The sequence below is a fragment of the Tenrec ecaudatus genome, chromosome 1, assembly GCF_050624435.1.
Source record: "Tenrec ecaudatus isolate mTenEca1 chromosome 1, mTenEca1.hap1, whole genome shotgun sequence".
Taxonomy (NCBI): domain Eukaryota; kingdom Metazoa; phylum Chordata; class Mammalia; order Afrosoricida; family Tenrecidae; genus Tenrec; species Tenrec ecaudatus.
In genome coordinates this window covers 221085222-221099624 of record NC_134530.1, presented here as the reverse complement: position 1 = coordinate 221099624, position 14403 = coordinate 221085222, and the positions used below count along the sequence as shown (strand labels likewise).

Genomic DNA, 14403 nt, shown 5'->3' with positions numbered 1-14403 from the left:
TTCCATACCCCCCTCTGGAAGCCATCCTGGAAACACCAGCATCCCTAACTCCCCATTGCAGAGAGTTGTTCTCTCTTCGGTGTTCTCTCCCCATTGGGTTTCCTTGCATCTATCATGGACCGTGACAACAGCCTCTCGGGCCTTGTGGTTTACAGGGTTTTCATCGGCTGATGTTTCTGAAGGAAATCACCAGGCCTTTCTTCCTAGTTAGCTTAGTCTGGGACTTCCACTGAAACTTGTTCAGCATCGTAGCCACATGCAAGCCACCACTGATAGACAGATGGTCTATCTGTGCATTGCCTAGAAATTTCAAGCACATCTCCACGTGCAAGGTGAGAATTCTATCATTGACCCACCAATGTTCCCCTGTGCTTTCACAGACCTTTGTTTGTAATTCTGTAAATCATGCCCCAGTGTCATAGTTCATGGTGTGCACTTATGATTTTGTGATTCCCAGGCAGCCAAGGCTGAGTTATCCATTTGTACATAGGCCAAAACCAAACCTACTGCCGTCAGGTGCCTGGTCCGTACTCCATGGGTATCTTAGTCACCTAGTAAGTCTCAGAACTCAAGAAAAGCGTCAGGCCTTGAGTTGCAATACTGAAAGGTTCTATGGGGAAAATATTGAATGATGCAGGAGACATCAAGAGCAGATGGAAAGAATCCACAGAGACACTGTACCAAAAAGAGCTAGTTGACATTCCACCATTTCAGGAGGCAGTATATGAGCAAAAACCATTGGTCCAAGCTATACCAAAGGCATCATTAAAAAAAAATAAGGCTCCCAGAATTGATTGAATACTAATTTAAATGTTTCAGCAAGCTTCTAAAATACTGGAAGCACTCATTCATCTATGCCAGGAAATTTGGAAGACCAATACTTGACCAACTGTGTGAGTCTGGGTAGACTAGAAAAACAAATTCATAGAGACTCGTATGTGACTAAGGAAGAGCGTTATATACAAGAGCAACTGAATATTGAGAAAACATCGTAGCCCAGTCCAGATCAAGTCCATAAATCTGATATTAGCCTATATGTACAGTACTAATCTATAAAGTCCTCTTCAGACTCTCAAAACACATGCAATGATGCCAAATGCAGGAAGATTACAGGCCAATGGGTTGGAAGTCTTCTGGATCCAGTGGCGGTGTAAGCATCTCAGTGCTGGCAGGGGTCTCCACATGGCTTCACCAGCACCCAGGGCTGGATCAGGGTAGATCCATGTGACTTCCCCTCAGGGATGTCTCACAGGGAGTCAACCTTGTCAGTCGAGAGTCTCCAAGGTAGTGAGCTGAGAGGATGTCTCCCGCTTCTAAGGAGGAAATACCAGAGTTTCCAGAATTCTCAAGAGGAAGCCATGCCCACACAGAGACCTTGCTGGCTCTGACCCGATTGACAGACTAGACTCCACCCCTTCACTCTTAATCTTCTCAAGTCCCAAATTGACAACAGATTATATAACTACCACACCAACTGATTAGAAGAGATCCCTATTTGTACCCATTCCAAAGAAAGATGAATAATAGTGTGCAATTATAGATCGATGTCATTAATATCATGTGCAAGTACAATTCTGCTGAAGATTCATATCAATGGTTGCAGCAGTACATTGACAGGGAGCTGACAGAGCTTCGGGCCAGATTCCGAAGAGGATGTGGAACAAGGGGCATCATTGCTTATATCAGATGGCTCTTGGTTCAAAGCAGAGAGTACCAGAAAGATGTTTACTTGTGTTTCAATGACTATGCCCGGGCATTAGACTGTGTGGGCCAAACAAACTACATGAGAGGAGTAGGAATTCCAGACACTTCACTGTGCTCACATGGAACCCGGCCATGGATCAAGAGACAAACGTAACAAGGGACTACTGTGTGACCTAAAATCAGGAAAGGTGTGTGTCAGGGCTGTATCCTCACTCAATCTGTGTGCTGAGTAACTGGATTCTATGCAGAAGAACATGACATCAGAATTGGACGAAGGCTTATCAACAACCTGAAATCTAGCGATGACACAATTTTGCTTGCTGAAAGTGGGGAGGACTTAATGCGCTTGCTGGTGAAGATTGAGGATGGCAGGCTTCTGTATGGATTACGACTCAATGCAAAGAAAACAAAAACCCTCACAACTAGACTAATAAGTAACAACATCACGATAAACAGAAAAAACATTGAAGTTGTCAAAGAGTTCATCTTGCTTGGACCCATAATCTACACTCGTGGAAGCAGCAGTCATGAGATCAAAGACCACTTTAAAATGTGGCAAAGCAAAGAGGACTAAGGTCTGCCTGACTTAAGCCACAATATTTTGCAATTGGCTCATGTGCATGTGAACAAGATGGATTGACACAGTGGCTGCAGCAATGTGCTCAGGACCTGGCAGTGTTTCTTTCTGTTGTACACAGAGTTACTGTGACTCAAAACCAACTTGATGGCACTTGAAAGCAATAACACCTGGCACAGCAAACACGCCACAGGTGAATGGCCCTAACTACCAGAAAATCCTTCTCCCACATTTGAGGAGGCTGGAATTCAGAGTTCTGGCTCTAGGGGGAGGCTTCCCCTGTCTGTTGGTTCTGGGGGAAGATCCTGGTCTCCTTTTAACATCTGTGAGCCCAGCATTCCCCGCAGCTCTCTCTGTGTCTTGGCATCAATCAGTTCCTTGGGTCTAGGTCTAGGAGGTTCTCAGTGCAGGGACCCCCATTGCAGTCCAAGGGACATGCTCTACTACGGGATCTTCTTCCTTGGTCGTAGGAGAGCCCTCTCCCTCTGCTTTCCTTTTATCTTATAAAAGGCCACACACCTGGAGGAAACCCCTCTTACCTGGGATCAGGGGTGTGACTTGAGTAAGGATGCTTCATCCCAGCCTAGCCCCCCACACAACGGATTGGCTGCCCCATCAGTCTGCATCATAGGGGATGATTACATCATCACACAACTGCCGAAACACCGAGAATCCTGTCCCAGCCAACTTGATCCATTTCTTCATCTCTGCCCATGGACTTCATGGAATCTGGTTGATGACTTATCTCCATGCAAGGAACACAGAAGGAGAGAAAACTCTTCCCATCTTACTGAAGAAAGGCACAGAGTTGATGATGGCTCAGTCAGGAAACACTGAGGTTGTGGGGTGAGAAGGGCTGGGGGGGGGGGGATGCGAAAGGGCTTCTAAAGCTCACTTCTACTCCAGCCACTCACAATAAGATTGGTGGGGAGGAGTCTCTAGACCAGCGGTGCTCAACCTGCGGGTCTGAACCCCGTTGGGGCTCGAATGACCCGTTCACAGGGGTCACCCGACTCATGACAGCAGCAAAATGACAGTTACAAGGTAGCAACGAAAATATTTTTATGGTTGGGGTCACCACCACACGAGGAACCGTATGAAAGGGTGGCGGCGTGAGGAAGGTGGAGAACCGCTCTCTCGATGAAGACTTGGTGTTCTTTGCTGCGTGTGATGGCAGCCTGTGGGCGACGCGGCTCTGATCATGGTAATGAAGGCTCTGAGTTAGTAATGTATTTACTCAAGTGTGGCCATTAGAGCACATGACCTTGCATCACGTTGCTCAAGGTCAAATCCCAGCTTTACCCCTTATTAACCGTGCCATCTTAAGCCAATCATTAAGCCGCTCTGTGCCTTAGTTTCTTATCTCCAAAATTAGGTTAATGACAGTACTTACCTCACAGAGTGACGGAGGGCTAAATGAGTTTACAGTACTCAGAGTAGTGCCTAGCACAAAATCATGGCTCACACAGGCTGTCTGTTAGTCTAATCTGTACTCTGCGTACTTCCACTGGGTCGCCATGAATTGGAATCAACAAGTCGTTTATTTGAATACAGGTATGTGTGGACAACGTGTTCCATGAAATAGGACATTATGTGGCTTAGACATTGAGCATGCACCTGTGCCGCCTGGAGGGGGGGGGTGCCCAAGCTCCGTGGGCCCAGGGGTTGCTAGGTGGCCCAGAGCCCCGGCATTTGCTGCTGTGGACCCCTCAGGCAAGCACTCAGCTGGAAATTGTCTGACTGTCACTTCCTTGTCTGCTAAGCCAGCTGCAGGGAAGGCCAACTCACTTGTGAGAACCTGCCTAGGGAAGAGATGGTGTTAGCCAACGGAGCCCGGGTCAACTGAGCCAGGGCTGGGGCACCAGGGTGCACAGCCTTCCCCCAGTGCCTCACACCAGGCAAAATGTGGAGAACCTCTGGCAGATTCCTGAGACAGAGGGGGCTCAGAGTTTGGGTCTGGGGCTCCATCGCCACAGACTAGGTAGTATCCGGGGCCACTTGCACTTGGGAAGAAGTGAGACTCCAACCTTAAACAAGGGTCTGGCATCCTGGCACGCAGACACCTGGGTGCCCAGCACACAGAAACATACATCGTCCAAACAGTGAGCATTGCATACTTATATACTGAATAATATTGAACCACACGTTAAACCACCTATAGAGGATAGGGAGCCCTGGTGGTGCCGTGGTTACAAGAGTTTGGCTGCTGCTCGCAAAGTCTACGGTTCGAAACCAGCAGCTGCTCTGAGGTGGGAAGTTGAGGTTTTCTGCTCCCGTCAAGGGGCAGTGTCAGAAACCCACAGGGGCAGTTCTACCCTGTCCTAAAGGGTGGCTGTGCGTCTGGATTTTTGTCGTTAGTATTTAGATGACAAACCAATTGGTAGGGGGAGGGAAAGAGAAGCAAGAAAAGTCGTTTGAATTAGTTACTTTATTGACTCCAAGATGTATCTCTGAGCTTCCAGGAAGCCAAAGCCAAAAGGGAAACACATGGGTTACATAGTTCTCATTATCAATTTAAAGGTAAAATTCAAGTTAGCCTGGAGAAGTATACCAGCCGCCCCTCCCCAACAAACACACACACTCCCTCTCTCATGGAGTAGACTCCCTTTCATGGCCACCCCCCAGACACACACTGAATCCAAGGAGAAACGTATGGTGTGAGCCCGAGGTAGGAATATAGTAGCCAAGCAATTTGAAGTCATTCTCAACTGGCATTCAGTGCCACCCTCGATTGGCTTGCCTTTAATGAGAGCCCATGATGACCACGGCAGTAATCGGGGTCAGGATAATAGCTGGGATTGTAACAAGCAGCAGCATCTCCATCCCACTTCCTTCTGTCTCAGTTCAGGGCTTTCCTCCCTCCCTCCCTCCCGCTTGGTGCAGAAACTCCCTGGAAGTCAAGGGTTGAGTCCTACTGAGTCAGATAGATAGACAGGCGGCCCCAGGTGTGCTCAGCTGCCTCCCTTTGCAGAATGAGAGTTGTATGCCAGGGCGGTGGGCCTTGTGGCCCACACTCAGGGGTTAGCGGCGAGCAGAATGTCCCGGAGACCCTCATGTGGCACAGAGCAACAATCTCAGTGGGAGTGAGTGAGTGAGGGCCCAGAAAGAGAGATCCCCTGCCACCATGCCCCCCCAAGTTCTGAATTCCCAGCAGAGTCTGCTGTAGGCAGCCTTCTCTAAAGTACTTTCTGTAAGTCTATGAACACCGCGTCACCGTCACACTCACCAGTCGGCCCTGCCTGCCAAGGCTTCGAATGGGTTCCTTTGCTTCCGAGGGGGAGTGAAGCGAGGAACAAGAGCTTGAGTGATCGGAAAGCCTTCGGGATGCGGAGCTGGAACCAGTGTTAAAAAGGGCATTTTAAAAAATAGAAACATGTCCAACCTTCAATGTTTAGGCTGTTTGCATCTGTGCTACAGAAACTCCCTCCTTATTCCCAAAACTTCATAAAGTCCATATAGGCTCATGTAAAGTCTTCCCCCGAGGGGGGGGGTGGCTCACTGCCAACGAGTCAGTTCTGACAGCACGGTCCTATCGGATAGGGAAGAACTGCCCCTGTGGGTTTCCGAGACCCTAAGTGTTTACAGGACTAGAACACCTCATCTTTCTCCCACAGAGCAGCTGCTCAGGTAAACCAGTGCGCCACCAGTGTGTACCGGGTGTTTGCAGAAAATAAGGAGCCGAGATCCACAGCTCGCATAGAACAAGACAATTTCCCAAACAGATCAGAGTGGAGACGACTCAGGGTTCAAACCCAGAGGCAATCCTGAGAATGGAAGTCTTCTCCACCCTCCAGTCACCACTCCCAGGGTATTTGGGGGTGCTTTGAGAATGAGCAGCAATCTCCCATAAACCTCAGAATGAAGCTGTGATCCCATTTCACCCAGCACCTAAGGAACAGTTGCCCTTCGTTGACACACTGTTCACCCATTGGAAGCACGGGATTAGGAGTCACCCTCCGACACCTTACCCTTCATGGGGAAAACTGCCTCCCAATCCTGCCTGCCCACTGTGCTGCCAGGGACTTTCAACCACCCCCAAGGTCCGCCCTGCCAGGGACTTCCAGGAGCATCACTGCAAGGGCGGGGGCAGGGAAGCAGAGAATAGGCTTGTCCTATCTGCCCCTCCTCTGACTCACTAACCCCGGTGTGGTGGGTTACCTGCAGACTGCGAACCACAAGGTCAGCAGTGTGAGCCCGCCTGCCACTCTGCAGGAGGAAGATGGCGCCTTCTGCTCCTGAAAAGATGTATGGCCTTGGAAACCATGGACTCCGCTGTATTCTGTCCCGCAGGGTCACTATGAGTCAGAATCCACTTGATGGCAGTGAGATTTCTTTGGTTCGTTTGTTTTGTGACTCGTTGCCTTTTATACACGGTGGTAAATTAATCACTTGTTCCCATGACACCTTTTGTCCTCCTTGTCCAAGAGAGATCCCAGGAAGGAGACTTGGTGGTGTTCTCGGCAGGAGGGAGGTGGGGGGCAGGGAACAGTGGGGTTCTTCAGTCCAGTGTGGAGAAGCACCGTTCCTGCCTGCAAGAAGCTCCAAGTTCCTGGGGAATGGAGTGGGCCCACACAGACAGCACAGATAGGAAGCAGCCAGAGACAAACACATCGGCAGATGAGCGTGGGGCAAGCAGTTTGCACTTTACGAAGGGGATGGGAAGGAGGACACCAGCAATCGGCTGGTGTCCAGCAGCAAACGGCTTGTTTGGGCTGGGGTTCGGAGGTAGATCTGTTAGGTAGCAGAACATGGACTAGGGTGTCCATCGGGCATGCGGCAATTCAGGCCACAAGCCAGGAAGGTGGGGTAAACCTAGATGGATGGTTCGCCTAGGTGGGTAGTACACCTGGATTGGCCCAATCTAAGCCAGGTGGGCTTCATTCCGCCAGTGGGGTCAGCCAGTACCGTCGAGCATGCCTCCCAGGTGCAGGCCACAAAAAGGCCAAAGTGGGAGCCCACCCTCCCTTCCTCGCAGCTTCTCTGCCTTCTGTGTGGCTGTGCCTTGGTTTCTCCCTTTTCCTCTGGCCTGTGTGGTCCCAAGAGGCTGCCTGTGTTCTTCACTGCAAAACCTGAAACTTCTATCCTTTATAAAAACTCACTTGGATCACAAGTCAGACTTTGGCGTTAATTTCTTTCTCATGGGAAGCCAAGAATTAAGGTATTTCCCACGCAAGGAATCTAACGGATCTGGTGGTCTTAGTTATCCCAGGAGCAGAGGGCCAGACAGGTCCTACACCGTGTCCAGCACAGGCCCAGGCCTTCACTCTATGCCGGCTACCACGTGGCCTTGCCATTTCTTCTGGGATTCTTCTCTGATGTCACTGGGAGGGCCATCTTGAGCATGCCCCAAACAAAGGCCCTCGGACTGCCCCTGGGACATGGGCAACAAACACCAGGTGACATTGCTGACAAAAATAAGCTTTTCAGAGCAGCTGGGCGTGGCCCCAGCAGAAGGGCAGGTTCTGGAAGCTCGGTCAGCAGGGCCTCGGTTGCTCCTTCCCTCTAGAGCAGCCTCTGAACAGGTTCCTCCACTCCCAGTGTGGCCACCTGGAATCGGGCACGTCCATCGGGTTTACAAAGCTGATTTATGCCAACTAGTGTAACTCTAGTTGGATCTCCCAACAACCTCGTAAAGCAAAGATCCTCTATGTTTTATGGCTCAGGGAGATGATGCGTGAAAAGAGTCACACAGCTGAGGTCAGGCTGTCCTTCCCACTACCCGGTGCTGGCCACCACAACATAAGCCTTCTGCCACTCTGGACGGTGGAGGCTCCGGGCCTTAGGGGCTGTGTGGGCGCATCTCTTCAGGGCCAGCTTCTCATCTGCATTTCAATCGAGCGCTGGCTGTTAAACCCCCAGGGGAAGGCTGCAGGAGATCACTTCTGGGCAGGCTGCCCACCTGGGCGCCGGGCTTTCAGCCGAGAGGGCAAACCCAGCGTCCCTTCTGCACCTTTGGCTCACTTTTGTCCCCGCTAGGGAACGCTTGGGAAAACCAGGCCTGCCTGCGGACGGCGAGCGGCCCGCCCCCCGGCCCGCGGGACACCGCCGAGCCCCGGCCCATATTAGGGAATCGTTTCCCGTCCGCCGGCGGCCGGGGCTCTGACGCCGCGGACACGTCAGCTGCGGGCGGGAGGGGCGGGCGCCCCGCAGGAAAACAAGTGACGTTGCGCGCGCGCGGGGAGGAGCGGCGGGAGGGGGGCGGAGGGAGGGCATCCCCCGGTCACCCCATCCCCGCTCCCCAGGTTAACTCCGCCCTGGGCGCCGAGCCCTGGGGCCAGAACATGGCTCCGTGGAGCGCTAGTCTGTGGGTGTGAGTGTGAATGTAGGAGCAAAACGTGGAGGGGGGGCGGGGGGCGGTGGTGTGTGTGTGTGTGTGTGTGTGTGTGTGTACGCAAGCGTGTGCGCCTTCTGTTCCTGGGTGCACCCAGGTGTCTGTTCTTGGGCCCCTTGTCTGTGGGCTGCAGCGGTGTGTACACGGCTCCGTGTACTGTCTGGAGCGGGTCAATTTGGGGGTGCCGCCCCGTGCGTTTGTGCCTCGAGCCAAGGACCTGTTGCCTCGGGGTGTTTAAAGACAATCACAGCTCCCCTAGAGAAACACGATCGTTTTTGTTTGTTGAAATAAAAGGAGCAGCAGCGTCCGCGCCTCCGGAACCCCTCCGTACAGCAACCACCACCAAAGCCCCACCGCAGGCTCTGCTGCAGGGGCTGGCGTCCGGCGCACCAGAGGGCGGCCCACCCGTGACGAGCGACGTTTTAAAGGGGGGGGGGCTGGAGCCATCTGGTCTGAGGGTGAGGGAAGAGAAAACAAGAAACAGAAGAGAAACTACCCTGAGGACAGCCCCCGGGGCTCACATTTCCACCGTTTCTTAAAGGGGTCCGTAGTTAGGAGTGCAAGGTGAGGGGCAGGGCGGGACCCCCTTTAGATTTCTGAGCCCAGTTGCGCTCCCGTGACACCCGCTGAGGTGCACGCCAGATAACTGTCACAGTCTCACCTGCCACTCACTGTAGGGGGGCCGGCTGGAGTGGGGCGCAGGCTCAGTAAAAGGATTACCAGCTGAAGAGAGGGGGGCTGGGTTAAGGGATGTGCGGACCAATAGGGTCACATCACGGGGAGGTGGGGCGTGACTCCAAAAAAATGACCCGTGCAGTGTTTTGGGAGAAATATATCGTTTTTTCATAAAGATATCCCGCTTGCTAGTTATAACAAGATCATGCCAATCCAACCCTGCTACATGTAGGAGTACCCCTACAAGGCTAAATCTCGGGGCCACTTTCCTTTGAACCTGTAGCACTAAACATATTGGGCTGCTAACCATAAGGTCAGCAGTTCGAAACCACCAGCCACTCCTCGGGAGCTGGACAGGCTTTCTACTCCCATAAAGAACTCACAGGGACACCTCTGGCCCACAGGGTCGCTGTGAGTCAGAACCAGCTCCCTGGCAGTGAGCCCAACTACTCCCAGACCAGAGCTATCATCCCCCAGTGACAATGCAGGTGGCTTTACCTGCACCTTTGGTCCCAGCTCTCGTTGGGTTCCCGCCTCCTGGCACTTCTGTAGCCTCTGACCTTGTCAGGGTTTGTAGTGCTTCGCCTGCAGTATTGTGGGAGTCGGTAGTTGAGTGCCTCTATCTATACCTTTCTTCAGAACATGTCGTTAAAGGGAAACGAGAAAAACGTTTAAAGGCTTCTGCTCAGTTTTCAGTAAAAGAACTCAAACGAAAACAAACTCATGGCATCAAGGCATTTCTGACTCGGAGCGACCCCATAGGAAAGGGTAGAGCTGCAGAAGCAGACCGTCTCTCTTCTCACTCTGAGCAACTGACCTGTCCGAATGGCTCATCTCGCCCAACGTGTAAGCCACTAAACCACCTGGGCTCCTGAATGCTGTAACTCACAATGTCGTCATTCAACACAGGCAGATTGTCACAAAACAAGGTGGTTGTTATTCATCTAATCTCAGCAGTCTTATATTTAAGCGATTTATCATGATATTACATATGATTAAAACTGACACTACACAGTACGAGGGGTCCATGGAATGGGGGATAAAACCACAAGTTCCTTCACTCACTCACTCACTCACTCACTTACTCACTCACTCACTCACTCACTGCCACTGAGTTGAAGCCGACTCACAGTGACCCTATAGGAAAAAGTGACACTACCCCTGCGAGTTTCCAAGACTAGCTTTTTATGGGAGTAGAAAGCCACCTCTTTCTCCAGGGGCGAGGCTGGTGTTTTTGAACTGCTGACATGGCCCTTAGCAGCCCAGCACATCCCCACTGAGCCACCTGGGCTGCCTGAGTGACTCTACTAGGAGACAGGAACCTGGGTTATACAACGGGAGGTGAGAGGGGAGGGGGATGTCCCAGGAGGGTGGGGAGAGGAATATGACCTAGATGTGATCGATTGGGAACTTGGCTGGCCTGTTCAGGGGAGGAGCACAGACATGGGGAAAGTCCAAAGGCCTCCCAATCCGCCCCTTCACACCCACAGTGTTCACCACCCCGCCTGCTCCTCTGAGACCTACTTCCTCTCCCTACTTCCCCTAGACAGTGTGGGTCCCTGGGAGAGCCCTGTCTAGGTGGGAACCTCACCCCACCCCTGAGCTCTCTGGGCCCTGTGATAGAGTGGGTGTGGTGACATGGAAGAGCTAGCCCATCTTCGCTAGAAAATCTGTCAGGGATGTGGCCAGTTTGCGTTCTCTGTGGACAGAAGCACCTCAGGGTGGCTAGTCACAATGGCTGTAAGCCAGGGAATTTCAGAGGCTGCATCACTGAGACATGCCCTCCACAGTCCTGAGGGACACAAGAATAAACACAATGGTGCCCGTGTCCCCACCTGGGCCTCTTGGTGAGGACCCTCAACTTTGGACTAAGCGGGGGACTTCCCGTTTTTTCACTTGCTGTGAAATCTTGGGCAAGTTACTAGCCTCTCTAAATCCCAATTTCCTTGTCTAAAAAAAATCCCAATAGAAATAAAAGTACTGATTTTGGGAGACATCACCAGCCACAGGGTGGGAGAAAGTTAAGGCAGGCTGCTTCTTTTTTATTTTTTTTTTTTTTATGATTAGAGTAAGTTATTTTATTGAGGGAGATAGGTTACTCCACGTTAGCTGGTTGTAGACGGTGAGGGTCACGTGTTAGAAGTGCGTTGGCAGGGGGCAGACCACTACAACTAAAGGCCCCACTTGACACCCACAAAGTCCTGGGCTCCCCCCTTCTTCAAGTTCAAAAGGAGGTCACACTTCGCAGTCACAGGATCGTGGAGACCAAATAAAACAGATTCTCAACCAAGAGTCTTGAGGTCTTCGCTCAGTCAAGGCTTCAGGAGAAAATGTACTTCATTTCCCAGACTCCTCTGGGGGATTCAAGAGTCTCTTTCGCATCAAATCACCATGCTCCCTGCTCCTGGACCTCTTTCCCGCATACTCATTTTTCAGGCATTTTCTCATCTCCCAATCAAGATCATTGCAATTCCCCCAAAATGTCAGAACGCTGTGATTTCTGTGGCGCTCCTTCAGCAAGGTCATCAAGACGGTGCCTTCTTCAGTGTGCAGGCGTGGAGACGAGTCAGGATGCATCTCTAGAAGATGAAGGCCTGGAGCGGTGTCCCTCGGAGGTGTGTGACGGAGAGGCCCGCGAGGCCAAAGCCGGGCTGCCTGGGTGGGCTCTTTTTTTTTTTTTTTAATAAATCATTTTATTAGGGGCCCTCATAGCTCTTATAACAATCCTCACATCAATTGTGCCTCGCACATTTGTACATATGTTGCCATCATCGCTTCCAAAACATTTTCTTTCTACTTGAGCCCTTGGTATCAGCCCCTCTTTTCCCCCCTCCCTCTCCCAGCCTCCCATCCTCGTGAATCCTTGATCAATTATAAATTATTATTGTTTTCATATCGTACACCATCCACCGTCTCCCTTCATCCACCTTCATGTTGTTCCTCCCCCCCAGGTGTGGGGGGCTTGTACATTGATCATAGCGATCGGTTCCCCTTCTCCACACACCTTCCCCCACCCTCGTGGTATTGCCATTCCCATAGCTGCTCCTCAGGGGTTGTTCTGTCCTGGATTTCATTTGAGAGAGCTCTTATCTGTACCAAAGTACATGCTCTGGTCTAGCCAGATTTGTAAGTTAGACCTGGGGTCATGATAGTGGGGAGCGGCAGAGAGGAGGAAGCTTTAAAGAACTAGAGGAATGTTGTGTTTCGTTGGTGTTATACTGCACCCTGGCTGGCTCATCCCTTCCTTGTGACCCTTCTTTGAGGGAGGGGAAGTCCAGTTGTATACAGATGGGCTTTGGGTCTCCACTCTGATTGTATCGATATGATTGTTTATTTTGGATCTTCTAATGCCTGAGACCTGATCTTGTCAACACCTTGTGATCGCACAGGTTGGTGTGCTTCTTCCATGTGGGTTTGGAGCTTCCCTGCTAGGTGGCCACTCGTTTAACTACAAACCTTTAGGACCCAAGTGCTATATCTTTTTTTTTTTTTGTCACTGCTATATCTTTTGATAGCCGGGCACCATCAGCTTTCTTCACCACATTTTCTCGTGCACCCATTTGTCTTCAGCGATCTTGCCAGGAAGGAGAGCGTCACAGAAGAGGCAGGCTGTTCCTGTGAGGATGTGTAGCCTCAGAAAGCCTGAGGAGCAGTTCTCCTCTGTGAGTTCAAATCCTTTCAATGACAGTGACTTTCAGCGGGAAGGTTTTGAGGATTAAAAGAGGTAATGTTTATAAAGCATTGGAGGAAAAAAAAACCCCACCCTTTTCATTGTGAGTTGGAAGAGTAGATGACCCGTTTGACATGCAGGAAGTCGTCCACATTCTGTTCCATCTCATCGCTGCAGTCCCTTCAACGTGAGCCCTCCACCCCACCTGCTCCCTCTGTTCTTCTCCCCATTCATCCTTCCCTAGCCCTCTGAACTTCATCCTGCGGTCAGTGCTGCCGCCTGGATTCCAAGTGGTCGATTACTCTAGGGCAGTTGTCCTCAGCCTTCCTGATGCCAGACCCTTTAACGCAGTTCCTCGTGTTGTGGTGACCCCCCAACCATAAAATTCTTACTTTATCACTGTAAGTTTGCTACTGTTATGAATCGGGTGAGCCCTGTGAAAGGGTCGTTCAACCCCCAAAGGAGTCGAGACCCACAGGTTGAGAACTGCTGCTCTATAGGGTAAACACCTCAATTGTATACTGTTTCCCTTATAGATCTGTCTATTGTTAGACTGAGAACACACCATCAAGTTCAGGCTTGTGGAGACTTCTGTTCAAATTGGTCCATTGGAGACTGAACTTGCTGTTTTCATGTATGCACTCCCGACAGGGAGAGACCAGTAGGGTAGGCAGAGACCAATATCGCACTGAGCTTTTAGACCTAGTTGCCCCTAACCAACGTAGGACGTAGCACATAGCACATTGTCTTTGCGGACGATATGCCATTCACCTGGGTGTCTCCCATGACTGTGACCCAGTGACTTAGTCCCTCAAAATGTCTGCTTATGTCTAAGAAGTTTTCACAACTGCGCCCCTTTATGCACCACCAACAACGGTAAATTAAATAAAGGAAAAGGAGCTGAGCTCACTGCCATTGGGTCAATTCTGACTCAGGGAGACCCTATAGGACAGAGTAGAACCGCCCTGTGGGTTTCCAAGACTCTGACTCGTTATGGGAGCAGAAAGCCTTGTCTTGCTACCCCTGAGGGGCTGGTGGGTTTGAACTGCTGACCTTGTGGTGAGCAGCCCAACATGTAACCCCTACGCCAGGGCCCCTAGCAAAGGCGAATGCTCGTGTACAAATATCCTTTCTCAAGCCTACGTATGTTTTAGTTCCATTTTCCCATGAATTTCTTTAATTGGTATGCTCATTCCTTTCATGATGTTTACATACTAAAACATGGAATAGCAGTACCTGTCACTGCTATGACGAAGGGCCGGTGGAGCTGTGGGTTAAGTATTGAGCTGCTAAGCGTAAGGTTGGTTATTTAAACAAACCAGCCACTCCGTATGGTAAAGATGAGGCTGTCGGTTCCTTTAAAGACCCATAATTTGGGAACCCCGGTGGGACCCCTCTGAGACAGCAGTGGGTGTGGTGCTTGGCTTGGTTGTGGCAATGAGGGGT

General features: G+C 51.0%; 1 pseudogene; it reads right to left on the bottom strand.

Annotated features, from left to right (window-relative positions):
• Positions 1–11624: 11624 nt before the first annotated feature.
• Positions 11625–11864, bottom strand: LOC142437328 (COX assembly mitochondrial protein 2 homolog pseudogene; annotated as a pseudogene).
• Between the last annotated feature and the right edge of the window lie 2539 nt (positions 11865–14403).